This window comes from Callorhinchus milii, unplaced genomic scaffold (genome assembly GCF_018977255.1).
Source record: "Callorhinchus milii isolate IMCB2004 unplaced genomic scaffold, IMCB_Cmil_1.0 Scaffold1, whole genome shotgun sequence".
NCBI lineage: Eukaryota > Metazoa > Chordata > Chondrichthyes > Chimaeriformes > Callorhinchidae > Callorhinchus > Callorhinchus milii.
The window spans coordinates 86617066-86631370 of NW_024704742.1; the positions used below are offsets into that span (position 1 = coordinate 86617066).

Here is a 14305-nt window from a genome sequence, read left to right on the forward strand (position 1 = left end):
CCATTCTCAACACTGTTCTGTGCTGTTCAAGATTCAATGCTGACTTAACTGCAATGGATTAAGCTTCCCTTATTGATGCTGTTGGGTGCAGCATGTGTCTCCTGCATGGCTTTGTATGGTTTAGCAAGTGGAATCCATTTTTAAAACAAACAAGCTCTTCTGATGATTAATAATAATAATCTTTGCATTTGATATAGCACCTTATCACGTCATGGAGACATCTCAAAGCACTTCACAAGATATACTATAAAATGCAGTGACTGTGTATTTTGTTGGCGAAATGCGGCAGCCAGTTTGCGCATAGCAATGTCCACGAACAGGCATGGAGTAAGTGATTATTCCTTGGATAAAAGCATTGTCCATCCGGTCTGATCCAGTGTGCAATTTGGTGTGATGTCGAGCCATACTGTTCAGGACTGTAGAGAGATGATCAATCATTTCCTACTCCTGATCACTATCCACAGCTGTAGAGTTATCCTTATACAAAAGGAAACTGCTCTGCGGAAGGCGTTTGCGGAAGTACAGAGCAGACCTGCGTGGGCATGGTGTAAAACTAATCAATGATGTAAATTAAATCCGGCTTACACATACTACAATAGTGACTACATTTTGACAGAAAATCACTATATAAGCTCTTTGTGACAGTACTTTGGTCCCCGGCAGGATGACTTCTCACACTGCCTCCAGTGGTGCTGCATTCTGGTGTGAACAAGCCTGATGAGGATAACAACAACACTTGCATTTATATAGTGCCTTCTCGGGCATAGCATCTCGGAGCACTGACAGCAGACTACAGAGAAGCAGTGACTTCTGCATCTTTCTATTCAGCAGATGAGTGAAATAACAACTTTACTCCAGGTAATCAGACTGTACATAACCATTTGAGAAAGTGTGTATGTTCCCAACACATTATCCTTGATTAAATGAACCGCAGAGTTATGGTTGCCTTCGGAAAAGATATTCAGCATTTTAACCTTTTTCAATGTGATTTTGATCTCCTGGAGTCGTAAACCTAATGAAGGTTAGGACCTTCGAAAATGATAGGACAGGCTGAATGGCCTACTCCTATGTTCCCAGGCTGTTGATCAACATTGCTTACTTGCGTAGTTTTTCAAGCAGACACAGATGGCAGCAGCGATGCTTCAGCAATTAGGGCTGGAACTTCTGTGTCTCATGTCAATATAACTGTCAGCATGACTTTACTTACAGATGTGTTTGACCTCCCGCTGCGTGTGAAATAGCAGGGGGTGTGAGGCTTTCCTGGAATAAGCCCAAAACTCTCAAGTGAGGACGAGCTGAGCAAATCCGGCATGTCTTGCAGAGTGGAGAAACCTTTCTGCTCATGACTACCCTCATGTGAAGGATACAGTAAACACCTGGCTTACTGGACTCCGGAACTCGTACCTAACCAGGAACAGGCCTGAAAATGAACTTCTTTAACAAAATTCCGGCCGGCCACTCTCGTATTGCGCACCCCCAGCCTCACTATCCTCGCTGGCCTTCAGTGGCCAGGCAGGGATGTCTACTTTCACTCAGTTTGAATCCCACGAGCAGAAGACAGCTTATTCGTTATCTTCTATTCGTAGGATTCAAACAATTACAATACCGGTACCGACATTAACCAGCATTTTGGGCACTGAAAAAAGCCGGTCCCAGAAAAAGCCCTAAATGCCGATACCGGCATTGTGATTACACTTAGCTGGAAATTCCAGCTCCCATTAGTCTGGCTAGCCGAGGTTTTAGTGTATTCAGAAATGTTTCCTACCAGTTTTCTTACAGACGTATAAGGGAGGTTGTGCAGTGAGATGGGTCACTGATGTAAGCAACAATTTGAACGTACCTGGCACCTTTCAGATAGGCTGAAACTATAGGAAGCAGGGAGACGAGGAAGGAGAATGTAAGAGTGTTGCATGGTCATTTCGAGTTTGTCCCTTCTGTTCTTCCTGCTGCTGTTTCCTCAGGTCTTAGCCTTAAGACCATTATCTTAAAATGTATGATGGCACAGAATTTGGGAAAATCTTTAATTTCTGACTTAATTTGAAGCTCTTTATCCTCGGTGCTTTTTAAGAACTTCACGAACTGTCGTCCAAATTAACACTGAATTGAGTATTTTCCAAAATACTGCACAATCTTAAATTTTAAGACCGTAGTCATGAGGCTGAGACTTTAGGTTTCTCCGTGCAGGTCCCTTAACTAGAAGAGGGGGTGTATTTTGCAATGGGCCACAAGGGCAGGGTTAACTATTGGGGTTACACTGAGACATCGAGCACTGCTGTATGTGCTAGATTGCAATATCTAGTACCGTCAAGTCCCTCACTGACATACTGGTCGTGTAAGACTCCGTTACGAAACAGTAGCTGGTGCAGTGGCTCATCTCAGCCAGTTGATTTAATCACTCTTCACCACAGGGGAGAGATGATGTAACCTTCCGCCGCCCACTGCTTCCTCCCTCCTCCATAGCATGATCTCAATTGGCTTCAGGCTGTTGGGCAGAAGTGCCTGGCAGACGTACCAAGCAGTGCCCGGGTGTCTTTCGAGGCACAGAAAAAGAGAGAGACGTGAATATCATTTGTGTGAGTCAACCAGGGTTGTTCGCTCACATACTTTAACCTGGTATATGATTGCCGAGGGACCTAGACAAGCTACCTGGAAGTGGACTCCTGTTGTCCTGTATGTGGCTAAGTGTTGAGGATGAATGAGGTTATTTATCAATCTGCCTAGTTTGTCCCATTTTTGGTGTACATCCCTGGCTAGATTTCAGAAATTTTCAAACCTCCAGCACACCACTCAGGGCAGTCATCTGTTCCTATAGTGAAGGAAGGTCTAGTACACTGTGCCGTGTCTCTAGGGCAATCTTACACTGTGATTTGCTGCTTTCTGTTATCACAAGAGAAGCTGCTCAGCACCAGTTCCTGTGCACCAGCTGTTTGAGGGAGTGTATGCAAAGATGTCTTTACTTTCCAGAAGAGATGGCCAGCACAGTAAAAGCTGCCCATGTTTACATCTGTTGAACAAGCAAGATTTTTTCTCTCTTCCTTCGTCAGATTTCCTCCTGCCCTTTCCTGAAGGCATTTGTTTGGTTTCCTTTTCTTTCCTCAGGCGCCCTGCTGTAGATTGCCTAAGTAGCTATTATTCATGTGTGAGTTTTGACTGTCCCCCTTTTGGAAGGGTGTTTAACTATGTGGCCATCTCAGTTCAGCCAGGCCCCACTGAAGCCAATTACAGCACTGCAATGCTTCTCCAGCTCAGATCAACTAACTTAGTATAGTCAAGATTCAATCCTGTGAGCTTCTGCATCTTGCTGCTCTGGGGAGTGTCTTTACCCACTAGGACATTAGGGGTGGGTTGCACAATTTGCCCAGGACATTATAAAATGTATTGATCCTGGATCCATTCTGCCTCGCTTCTCTCTTTCATCTCATTCTGTTTCATTGCAGATGAGGTTTGATTTTAATACTCCCAGATTACTTGTGTTCCTTGGCTGTGTTTCCAACACCTGTGCACCCCTGATGTGGTTAAATCAGATTGTTTCCTGTTCTCTCTTCAAAAGTGCAGCATTGGCAATGCAAGATGATCTGGAAGGTGATGAACTGTAGTGTTATAAAGTTGATCTTCCAGTCAGAGGCTCATGATATGAAACTCTTCAGTAACAAACTGATGCTTGATTTTGGAGTTCTGCACATGCATCCCGAATTGTCGAATTTACTTGTATCTGATTAAAAGTGATGAGCATAGTTGCTGTTGTGTTAGTATTAACACTGTTTGACAGTGAAGTGGAATTGGGCATAGTTACACGACTGACAGTGATGTGGAGTAGAGCTAAGTTACTGTAGTGTTGGTGTTAACACAAACTGACAATGTTGATCATAGTTACACTGACATGACAGTGATATAGAGCATAGTTACTCCAGTGTTAGTATTAACATTGCCTGACAGTGGAATAGCTTTTTAGTTGTGGTGTTAGTAAATAATTGCTGTGTACTGTTTTTTCATATCGGCATTTGCATCTTTTGATATCGGCAAAATATTGCAGGCTGCATTTTCCAGTTTACCAAAGCTTCGCCTTTTCACTTTTTAATGTACCTACTCCAGGTAAGCTGGTTTCTGATCAGAGTCTGTCCTGGCAGTCCAGTGATTGTGTGGGGAACGAGTGGGATCAATACCACACTCCTTACAAATGATCAATTGCAAACCACAGAGGCAGGATTTGCTCCATCTCTTTTTTATTTAGCAAACATGCAAAAGCACATGCCCATTCTTAGTTGTTTTGATACTCTTAAGAATGGGCTTGTGTTTTTTCACGTTTGGTAAATAAACATGCATGCTATCTCTGCATGTGGATATCCTTAAGTGAAATGAAACACACACTCTCTCCTTGGAGGGACACACCTTGTTTATCGAATTTCAGAAAATATTGGGTGCAGATTGGCAGGAATCACGTCTAGTGAACCCCAGAGTGTGTGTTTGAGTACTAGAGCAATTTAACCAGCAAATACTGCATAACTTGCAATTGAGAGCACTGTCAGGGAAGCTTCCTGCTACTTTTCCAGCCAAGACCATCTTACCTATTTGGGCCTCGGCTTGATTGAATAACTTGCAGACCAAGTTTGTTAAACAGTAGTCAATTTTTGCCCACAAAATACACAATCAATCCACTTTACAGTATATCCTGTGACGAGCTTTGAAACATCCCAACAATGTAAAAAGGTGATATATCTAATGCAAGGATTACAACAGCAAACAACAAATTGCATTCGTATAGTGCCTTTCACATCGGGAGGATCTCCCAAGGCGCTGATTATTATTATTATTATAATATGATAATTAAATATGAAAACAACTAGTTTCCCAGACCCGCAGCTTATCGGCTACACCTCAGCCATGTTGTGAGCAGTCACTCTGACTTTGGACCCGTCGCTGTCTATTTCTTCACTCTAAATGTTTCTCTTGCCTCTTACACAATCTATCTTGTTGGCTAAGAAATCATCCCCGAGAGGTGTTTCTCCACTGTGTGATCTGTGCTACTCTCTGCATGGTTTGCCTGTAAGTCATTTTAAAAATAGCGAAATTAAATGTTTCCTTTTTGATCTATTCTGCACAATGCACTGCTTACTAACATGTCAAAATAACTTTTGAGCACAGTTTATTTAGCTCTCGTGGTTGACAGCATAGAATTTGAGTGCAGCTGTGGAGCATGGGGTGCAGTGCTGGCCTCCCTACTCTGACTGTAATGAATTTTGATCTCCCTGTGTGATATATCATCTCATGATAGAAAGAGTGATAACTCTTCGACTCTTTCCAGGGCCTCCCTCCCTCCAAGTTGCTTTCTCTTTCTCTTGTTGAATGTTGTCTCTCTTACTCCAGAGGCTGATACACTAAAACGTACATAAATCGTACCAGTCAGGACCATAACATTTAATATGATTTACGCGAAGTCCAAGTTGGAGGCAAACTTGTATAAATCGTATTAAATCTGATTTAATCAATATTCTCCAATGTGCTTGTGTAATTCAATGCAGCCGGTAAGTGTGCATGTGGTGATGGGTCAACACCATGTTTCCCGTGATTCAATACATCTTGACCCATTACCGCATGCACATTTACCGGCAAGCATTGGAATCGCATTGAATCGCGGGAAATAAAATTCTTCTGTGCATGTGTCGATGATCAAGACTGTTTCCTGTGATTTAGTGCAGCCGGTAACTGCGAGAGTAATGGCGGCTAGGGGAGCGATGTTACGAGTTAGGGGGTGATTAATACGACTGGTTTAAAGAAATCTTTAAGGGGTTTAGATAGGAAACTGAATGGGACTTGGGTGGATATACGATTTAGGCAATTATTTGATATATGAGACAGTCAAGTCCCTAACAGCATTAAGTATATTGTGTTCTTACCGCTTATAATAATAAACCTTGCATTTGATATTTTGTCTTATCACATTGTTGAGATGTCTCAAAACGCTTCACAGAATATACTGTAAAATAGGTGGACTGTATTTTGTGGGCAAAATGTGGCTGTCAGTTGCGCACATCAGTGTCCCACAAATATCCTGCCTCTGGGGTAAGGCAGAATTTTGCCACATTTACTCTGGTAACTGTATTCTGAGGAAGCAACATCTCACCTCCATTTAATTCATTCATCTTTTAAATTAGTGTGCAGTTTTTCAAAGTTGCCTCCGTGCACCCTTCACCCAGCTCCTCCCTCCCTCCTTCCCTCCCTTCCTCCAATCCACCTCTGGGTCAGATACAGTGTATGATCTGATGGTTGAGTTTTTGCACTCATTGCTTTCCACACTTCTCCTGGGGAAGAGGCGGAGAGCACAAGGGCAGGAACAAACAGCCAGAGTTACCACTGTTGACTCCCTCTGGTGAGTGAGTGGGGGAAGTGCTATTTTGCTTGTATTCAAAATATTCCAACTCTTTTTTAAATGGATCTGTTTTCATGTGAGCGATTGTAGGATGAACTGCAGTGTTAATGTCTCTGTCGACCCGTTAGAACACATTCTACCCTACCTCCTCCTCTTGAACAGTGTTAGCTGTGCGTGTGTTTTAAAGTTGCAAGATAAGAAATCTCCTCTATCCTATAGCTGTACAGAACTGGTAATGTGTGTTGCCTCAGCCCGCCGGTTGAGAACTGGTCAGCTCCACAAATGACTGTAACTTGCGTTCTATTAAGCGCTATGGGACGTGACCCTGTGTCAGGGGTGCTATATGAATGCAAATTGTTGTTGGTATTATGTAGCCTCATTACTCACCGAATGAGTGGGATCTGATGACTGACTCACAATCATTACTGTGGCTTCTGTCACTTATTTTACAACTTATGGTAGGTGAGTATTGATGCATTGGCTGATCAGACAGGACAAATTCTTCACGTTGCCCAGCTGTAAAATAATGACTCTCATGCCCCTGTCAGAGAATGTGTTACCAAAGAGTAGGCTGTCTCCCAGGGAATTGATAACAAACCCGAGTAATCTCCCATGCTGTGCATCCTTTGCCAAAACTTGGTATCCAAGAGCTTTTCGGAATGCGAGGATTAATATTATTATTCAGGTGGACGTTAGGGGTGAAGAGAGCTTCTCCTGGTACCCTGCCTATAATCTTCTGGAAGAACTGGTCATTCACTTGATGGCTGCTATGTTTGCCTACAAAAAACAATATCTGCAGTTGACAATAATTTCTGTAAAGCACTTTGACAAGGTGCTAGAAAAATACAAGTTTCGTCTTTCTAGGTTCAGACCAAAGATCACCTTGCTTAATTGTATATCCTGCAAAGGATATTTTTATTAAGTATTTAGAAACAAAATTAAATATATTTTTCACCAATACCATTTATTATATTTACAGCTGTTTAAGCAAATTAATTACTCCCCCCTCCTTTGGATTATACATTTGATCTTGTATTACAACTCAGAATGTGGGCATTGCCTTCTGTATAATGGTTAACACAACCTGCTTCTTGTCTAAAGACTTAAGTGGAATAAATTATAGCAAAAAATAGTAATAACTATGGAAATTCACATGAGCTATTCCACTGCGCTTTATTGTAGAAGAAAATGACTAACTTCACTCAGTAAATTCCTAATGTAGATTCCCTTTCTTCAACATTGATCTTGGTACTGTTTTAACTTGCATGTAGCTCAGAGGTTCTCTGGAGGCGTTATTCGTTAAAGATTTGTCCCCGTGACCCAAATTGTCCAACTGTGCTTGTTTTAAGAATCTTTCCATTTGGGCTCTTTAATGGGTCTTCACAGTTTAACAATTACCTTTGTAGTGAGACCTCTCTAGGGCCTCAGAATTCTATCACGTCGAGTTCAGAGACTGGGAATCAGAAATCATATCTGCTAAGCAAAATGAGAGACAGCTTGCATATTTATAGCACCTTCTCATTTTAAAATTTCTCAATTTGTGTCACCGATAATTACTGTTAAGCATAGTGGATGTATTTGCAGATGAAAGCAACAACCACTTGCACCAGCAAGGTTCCACAAACAAGCCTTGGAAGTGAACGAGCAATTAATGTGGAGCATTGTTGCCCAGATCACCAGGAAAAACTCTTCTCTTTTTGAATAGCAATTTGGGAGGTTTTTTTTAACCATCCAACTGTAAAACAGGCAGATGGTACCTCGTTTTAACATCTCATCCGAAAGACAGTATCTTTAGTAATGCAGCATTTCCTAAGTACTACTCTGGAGTGACGCACTGAATATAATAACAATAATCCAAACATTTGATATAGCGTCTTATCACATTGTTGAGATGTCTCTAAGCTCTTCACAGAATATACTATAAAATGGATTGACTCTATATTATCAGCTCAAGTGGGCTTGACCTCCCAACCTCCTGACCTAGAGGGGAGAATGTTATCAAATGAGCCAGCCTGATGCCTATCTCCTTCAATGTTCACTTCGTACTACAATTGAATATATTTTAAGTCTAAGTTTAGTGTTACCTAGTTTAGTGTGACTTGATGATGAGTGCATGAAATTTTGCTTTCAAGGAACACTTGTTAGACATTCTTGTGCTCTTTTCTCAGCAAAGTATTCTTGTCAGGTTGCTGTTGACGTCACTTCCTGCTTTGCTGCATGCGCTTTGCTCAGAGCACTTAACAGTGGCAGAGTCTGACTACCGCACTCCCCACCCTCTGCTCGGAGTCAGGTTCTGCTATTGTTAAGCGCTCTGAGACGCTACCCTGTGTGCAGGGCATTATATAAGTGCAAATTGTTGTTTAAAAATTGGTTGGCTTGCTGACCCAGAAGACAGCTAGCTTTTCTTTTAGATTCTTAGATTCTTTTAGCTTTTTTAAGTTAAAATGGCCAACTTCAGATCATTGGGTTGCTACCGAGGTGTCTTCGAAAGCGGGAAGTAATGTCAGCAGCGACCTAACGATCTGTAGTCGGGCATTTTAGGTTTAAAAATGGTCGTCACTTTCTGCTTTGCGCCTGTGCAAAAAACAGGAAGTGACGTTGTGGTGACTTGCTGACCTAGAAGTCAGATAGTTTTTCTTTTAGGAACCTGCCAGGACAGAGCTATTGCGTATGCGCACATGAAAATCATGATCCTTTTGGCTCCCCCCATCACCACCACCGAAATCAAGGGTGACTGTCTTTCCGCACCCTGTCAATCCTGTACTGATCCTAATATCTAGTGACAGAGTGCCTCTCAGGCCTGCAGGACTAGCACGCGGTCTGTTCAGATGTGAAATTAGGATTAACATTTTCTTCCTTTTACATAGAATTCCTTTGCAATCAAATCTTAAATGAATAGTCTAGGGTATGAAGATGTGCCGTCCTTTGGATGTGATGTTCGACCGAGGCCCCATCTGCTTGTTAAAGATCCTATGGCACTATTTGAACACAGAAGTAGTTTCTAGCATCCAGGCCAACAGTCCCCCAGATAAAATTGGTCACTTACTTCATGGCTGTTTCGAGGAATATTGCTGTGTGCAAATTGACTGCTCCATTGGCTTACAAATTACACAGTCACTCCACTTTAGAGTAAAATTATGTGAAGCGCTTTGAGATGTTACGTTGATGTGATTAAAACCCTATACCAAATGCAAGGATTATCACTGTAAATTCATTCATCAAATATAGAAACTGTAGGCAGAGGGCAATTTGACAGTGTTCACCTGCAGAAGTCATTCTGTGATTATATCGCAGGTCTGAATGATGGGAAAGTAGTTTATTCCTGACCGGGCTGTTCGTAAACAGAAGCAACATCTTCCAGCATTCGATTGGAATTTGTGCATCACCTCAGGTGTTGATAGGAGCTGCAGCCTGCTCGTGACTCAGATGATTGGTAAGTAGTTGGGGGAAGTCAGTCGTCTCATTGTTTCAACGTCAAACAAATATTGCGTTACCGATTACAAGATCCATATGATTTGAAGGCGATGAAAATGCAGCAAATGCTGTTCCTTCCCCATAAAGAAACTCAAAATGAAAACAATTAAGGTATAAAACCGAATAAAATAGGACATTTGATGAGAGCCACATTTAACGCAGATTAAGTAATGGACGGATTCAACACAGGCCTTTTTTGTCAACGAGATTTGCCCTAGAGCAGCATCTCCAGACGGAAATGCCGGAGATTAAAGCAGCAAAAGGAAATAACTGAGCAAAATCTGTGTTGCAACAGAAAGAAGAAAGGATTCCCACACGACAGTGCCTGCACCAAAGGAAGACGTCTTGACAGATCGATGAAGAATTCCAGCCAGCCCTTCAGCACTGGAAACAACTCTCTCAATTCAGTACCACCAAGGTACAGTAAGAACCAAAGGCAAACTCTAATGCTGTTCCAAATCCTGAATTAAAGGCGCGCGCCAGTGGAAACCTCACCTCACCGCACAAAGTGTTCTACGACGTTAATAAAAGTTAAAGACAGGGGTAAGATTATAATTAAGGGAGAATCAAGTGGGGGTGAGGGATGTGCAATATTGACCGCTACCTGATAAGAGTGTACATTGAACGTATTCCCACTGGAGGCACATTTTTCCTCTTGCTGTTTTTTCAGAAATGTTTGCTGCTGGAGGTGGTTGGTGGGGTGGGGGCATTGATGCTAGTTATTCCTCAGGTGACTACTTCCCAATCTGAGAGTTAAGCACAGCTCGTCTCTCGGACAGATTTAGTGGCTCAAAATGCTCTGTAACTACAAACCATCCCCTGGGAGCCTTGTATAAGGAGCAAAAAGAGGGACACTCGTCCCTAGCAACCTGTTGTGTATAGTTTATACATATATATAAACCAAATATATACATATAGGGAGTCTTACCATTAAACCAAAGAACACAGGGGACGTGATATATTCATAAGGTAATGATGTATTTCCATTTGATACATCGATTATTCTGTCAAAATGTTCCAAAGCAATTCCCACAATGATTTATATTGAGTTGTCCGAAATAATATATAGCCAAATACAGCTAATGTGCCTCAGCAATCAGATTCATAGAATGTTGCAGCACACAAGGAGGCCATTTGGCCCATCATTCCTGTGCCGGCTGTTTGGAAGAGCTACCCAATCAGTCCCAATCCCCTGCTCTTTCCCCATACCCTTGCAAATTTTTCCTTTTCAAGTATCTATGTGCTCTGGTTACTGACTCACCGGCCAGTGGAAACCGTTTCCGCCTATCTATTCTTATCAAAGCCCCTCATAATTGTGAAAACCTCTATTAAATCTCCCCTTAACCTCCTCTGCTCTAAGGAGAACAATCCCAGCTTCTCTAATCTCTCCACATAACTAAAATCCCTCATCCCTGATACCATTCGGGTTAATCTCGTCTGCATCCTCTCCAAGGCCTTGATATCCTTCCTAAAGTGAGGTGCCCAGAATTGGACATAATATTCCAGCTGTGGCCTAACCAGTGACTTATGAAGGGATAGTAGAACTTACTCGCCTTTGTACTCTTGTAAAGCAATATCCTGCAAACAAACACAAAATCCTTGTCTGGGGACTCAAACCCAAAACTGTATTCATGTGCAAAAATACTCAGTCACTATACATCACAGTGAATGCTGTGAAGTGCTTTGAGACATCCTTCTAAATTGAAAGGCACTTTACCAAATGTAAATATTCATATTTATATTCCAGGCTGCTTTTCAGTACACGCTGGGTGTCCGTGCTGGGAGAGGCAAACGAGAGGCCAACTGTAATGTCACCCCTGCTGCTCCACTCTTGTCTGCCTGACCCAGGTCCTCGGGCAATGCCCATTATTTTGCTCTCCCTTTATCTTTACCTGTCCACGCTCCTTTCTCTCTTGCCTTTAAACCAATCTTATGATCTATCTTTCCAACTGTGCTTTCGACCACCGTCTCCCCCCCCCCGCCCCACAACCTCCCCCTAAACCTCGGGCACCCAGTCAGCTATGTGAAGCACTTTTGAGACCTCCTCCCGAAATAGGAAACGCTATATAAATGTAAATTGTTCTTGCCGTGTTCTGCCTGCTTGCCTGCCGCTCTGTATATATTTGTCTCCCTCTTTGCTTTCTTTTCTCAATCTCTTTGTATTCATTCCCATCTCTCTCTCTCTTGCCCTCCCTGACCTCTGAACCAATCGATATACAAAGAAGGATTTAGAATCTGTTCCTGATTGAGGGGAGGATCCAGGATGGCCTGTCAAGGCTAGGGAACCAAAGTCACTGTGTTTCTATTGGGTTTCATAAGGTCAGCCTCAGACATGTTTGTACCTTAGACAATAACCTTGTTATTTAGCTTTTCTCCCTTATCAAACGCAAGCCGATGGGGGCTTGGGGATAGCAAGTGAAAGTTTGATCAAACGTAGCAGTTGTTTGGAGTTTCCTTACTCCTGCATTCTTTATATCTTAAATGTTCCCTTTCCCAGCACCGACATCCCTCGCCTTGATGATAACAAAATATCTCTCGAATATTTTCATACTTTTTTTTAAAAAAAAGCTAAAACTCAACATTGGTAACATTGCCTGATCGCCGCTGATGACATTTGCTTTGTGCATGTGCATCGAACAGGGAGTGTTGTCATGGCAACTTGACTGGGCGGCTGGATGGCGGCCATTTTTGTTTTGCGGGAAGTTAAAATGGTCACCTTCCAGGTCATCAGATCGCTGTTGGCATCACTTCCTTCGTTGGACATGTACAATAAACAGGACGTGACTTTGATGGAGACCTAATGATCCGGGGATCGATCACTTTAGAGCGAACGTTGGCCAGCGTGCAGGAAACGAGGGCGGCCAGTGGTTTGCTTGCTCAGTGAATGGAGCCCACACTGCAACTGCATTGCAACCGAATCCACACTAAAGGTAGCTCATGATAAAGGACTAGTTTGTTTTGCTCCGTTGCTTTATAGTATTTATATTTCAATCAAATTGTAGTTCTGCCCTTAACCTCGTTGCACTTTCAATAACAGTCTTTTAATTCTGAATCTTAGATTCTGCCAGCACTGGGGAGTCTGTCCTGGGCGACTACTCTGGCCATTGTATTGGCCGCCCACACAGCAACACTCTCACAGTTTCACCACAGAAGCATAGCAAATTCTGATCACGGAGAAACAAAAAAACACAGACACCCACTGATTCCAGCAGCCGTATTAAAAACTATTGTGCGGTGCCATGTTGAGGAAGGTCAAGAACTGATCTTTTTTCACAATTAAAAAAAATACTACTCAGTTCCCAGTTTATGCTGATCTGAAGCCATCATAGTAGCAGTAATGTGGGGAAAAGTCAACTGGGGAACTCACTCCTTGATCAACTAAATCTCTATCCAGAAACTCCTTACGAAACGTGTATGTGTGTGGACATCAGGGGAGGATGGATAACATGTCATTCCCTCCCCCCCACTCCCCATGGTCAACACTCACTGTGTAAGCTTACACATGAATAATAGACACTTGGGTAAGGTGCTGTTCCCCAAAAGAAGGGAAAAGCCTTCAGAAGAGGAGGAGGTGAGGGGAGAAATTCGGAGAAAATACAGTCGAGCAAGGAGGAAAACATTATTGACAAAATGGAGTCTTAATTTGTGAGGTTCGCTAAAGCAGTGGTAAATGTTAACCAGAGGTTCCTCAGTGGGCCTCAGAGGTTGGAATGAGGGTCGGTGTTTTCTGAAAACTGCCAAAGTATTTGCTCTCTGAAGCTTTTTTTTTACTGGATTTGGTGACTCAGTGACTAATAAATTGGGGTCTTTATTAGCTCTCTTCCATCCTTGTTGTGAATATCGAAAATTCGACACTAAGATGTCAAGGTTTTTCCAAATGCCCCAAAACAATCTTCTCCTCAGTGGTTTATTATTACACTATTCAACCTCATTTACATTTAGCAAATGTGTTCAGCACAGCTGCTGAATGCGGTGATGGTGAATGAAGGTTAATCCTAATAATAATCCTTGCATTTGATATCACTCCTTATGTCTTCAAGACGTCTCAAAGCGCTTCACGGGATATAGTGTAAAGTGAAGAGAAAGGTTTTTCAGTCCCGCCTGAAAACCTGAAAACAAAAACAGTCTTTGGGAACACTCAGCAGTCAGGCAGCATCTATGGAGAAAGAAAATTGAGTCAACATTTCGGGTCCACAACCCTTCATCAGAACTGTCCTATCAAGTTCTCTAACCATTACTCTGCTACTCCACATTAAGGGAGCAGGATAAAAAACAACAAAGTAAAATGCACCATTTGATTCCATTGCACAGAGCGAATATCATGGCAATTAATAAACACCAACTTCCCTAATTCTGTTTCGCATAAAATTTGTCGTGGAACAATTTTCTTGTTTTTTTCAAAAAAAAATAATTTCCTGTTATTTTTCTTATTTTCTCCCCATTGGCACATGGCTATCCACCCCA

At 42.3% G+C, this 14305-nt stretch overlaps 1 protein-coding gene across 4 annotated transcripts in view; it reads left to right on the forward strand.

Moving 5' to 3' along the window:
• The window catches only part of apba1a (amyloid beta (A4) precursor protein-binding, family A, member 1a), a 131024-nt gene that overhangs the window by 59401 nt on the left and 57318 nt on the right, over window positions 1–14305 (forward strand). For all 4 annotated transcript variants that reach the window (XM_007892666.2, XM_007892667.2, XM_042332754.1 and 1 more), the window contains exons 2-3: window positions 9662–9800; window positions 10137–10259. The gene's annotated coding sequence lies outside the window, so the exon portion shown is untranslated. The remainder of the gene's footprint in view (window positions 1–9661; window positions 9801–10136; window positions 10260–14305) is intronic.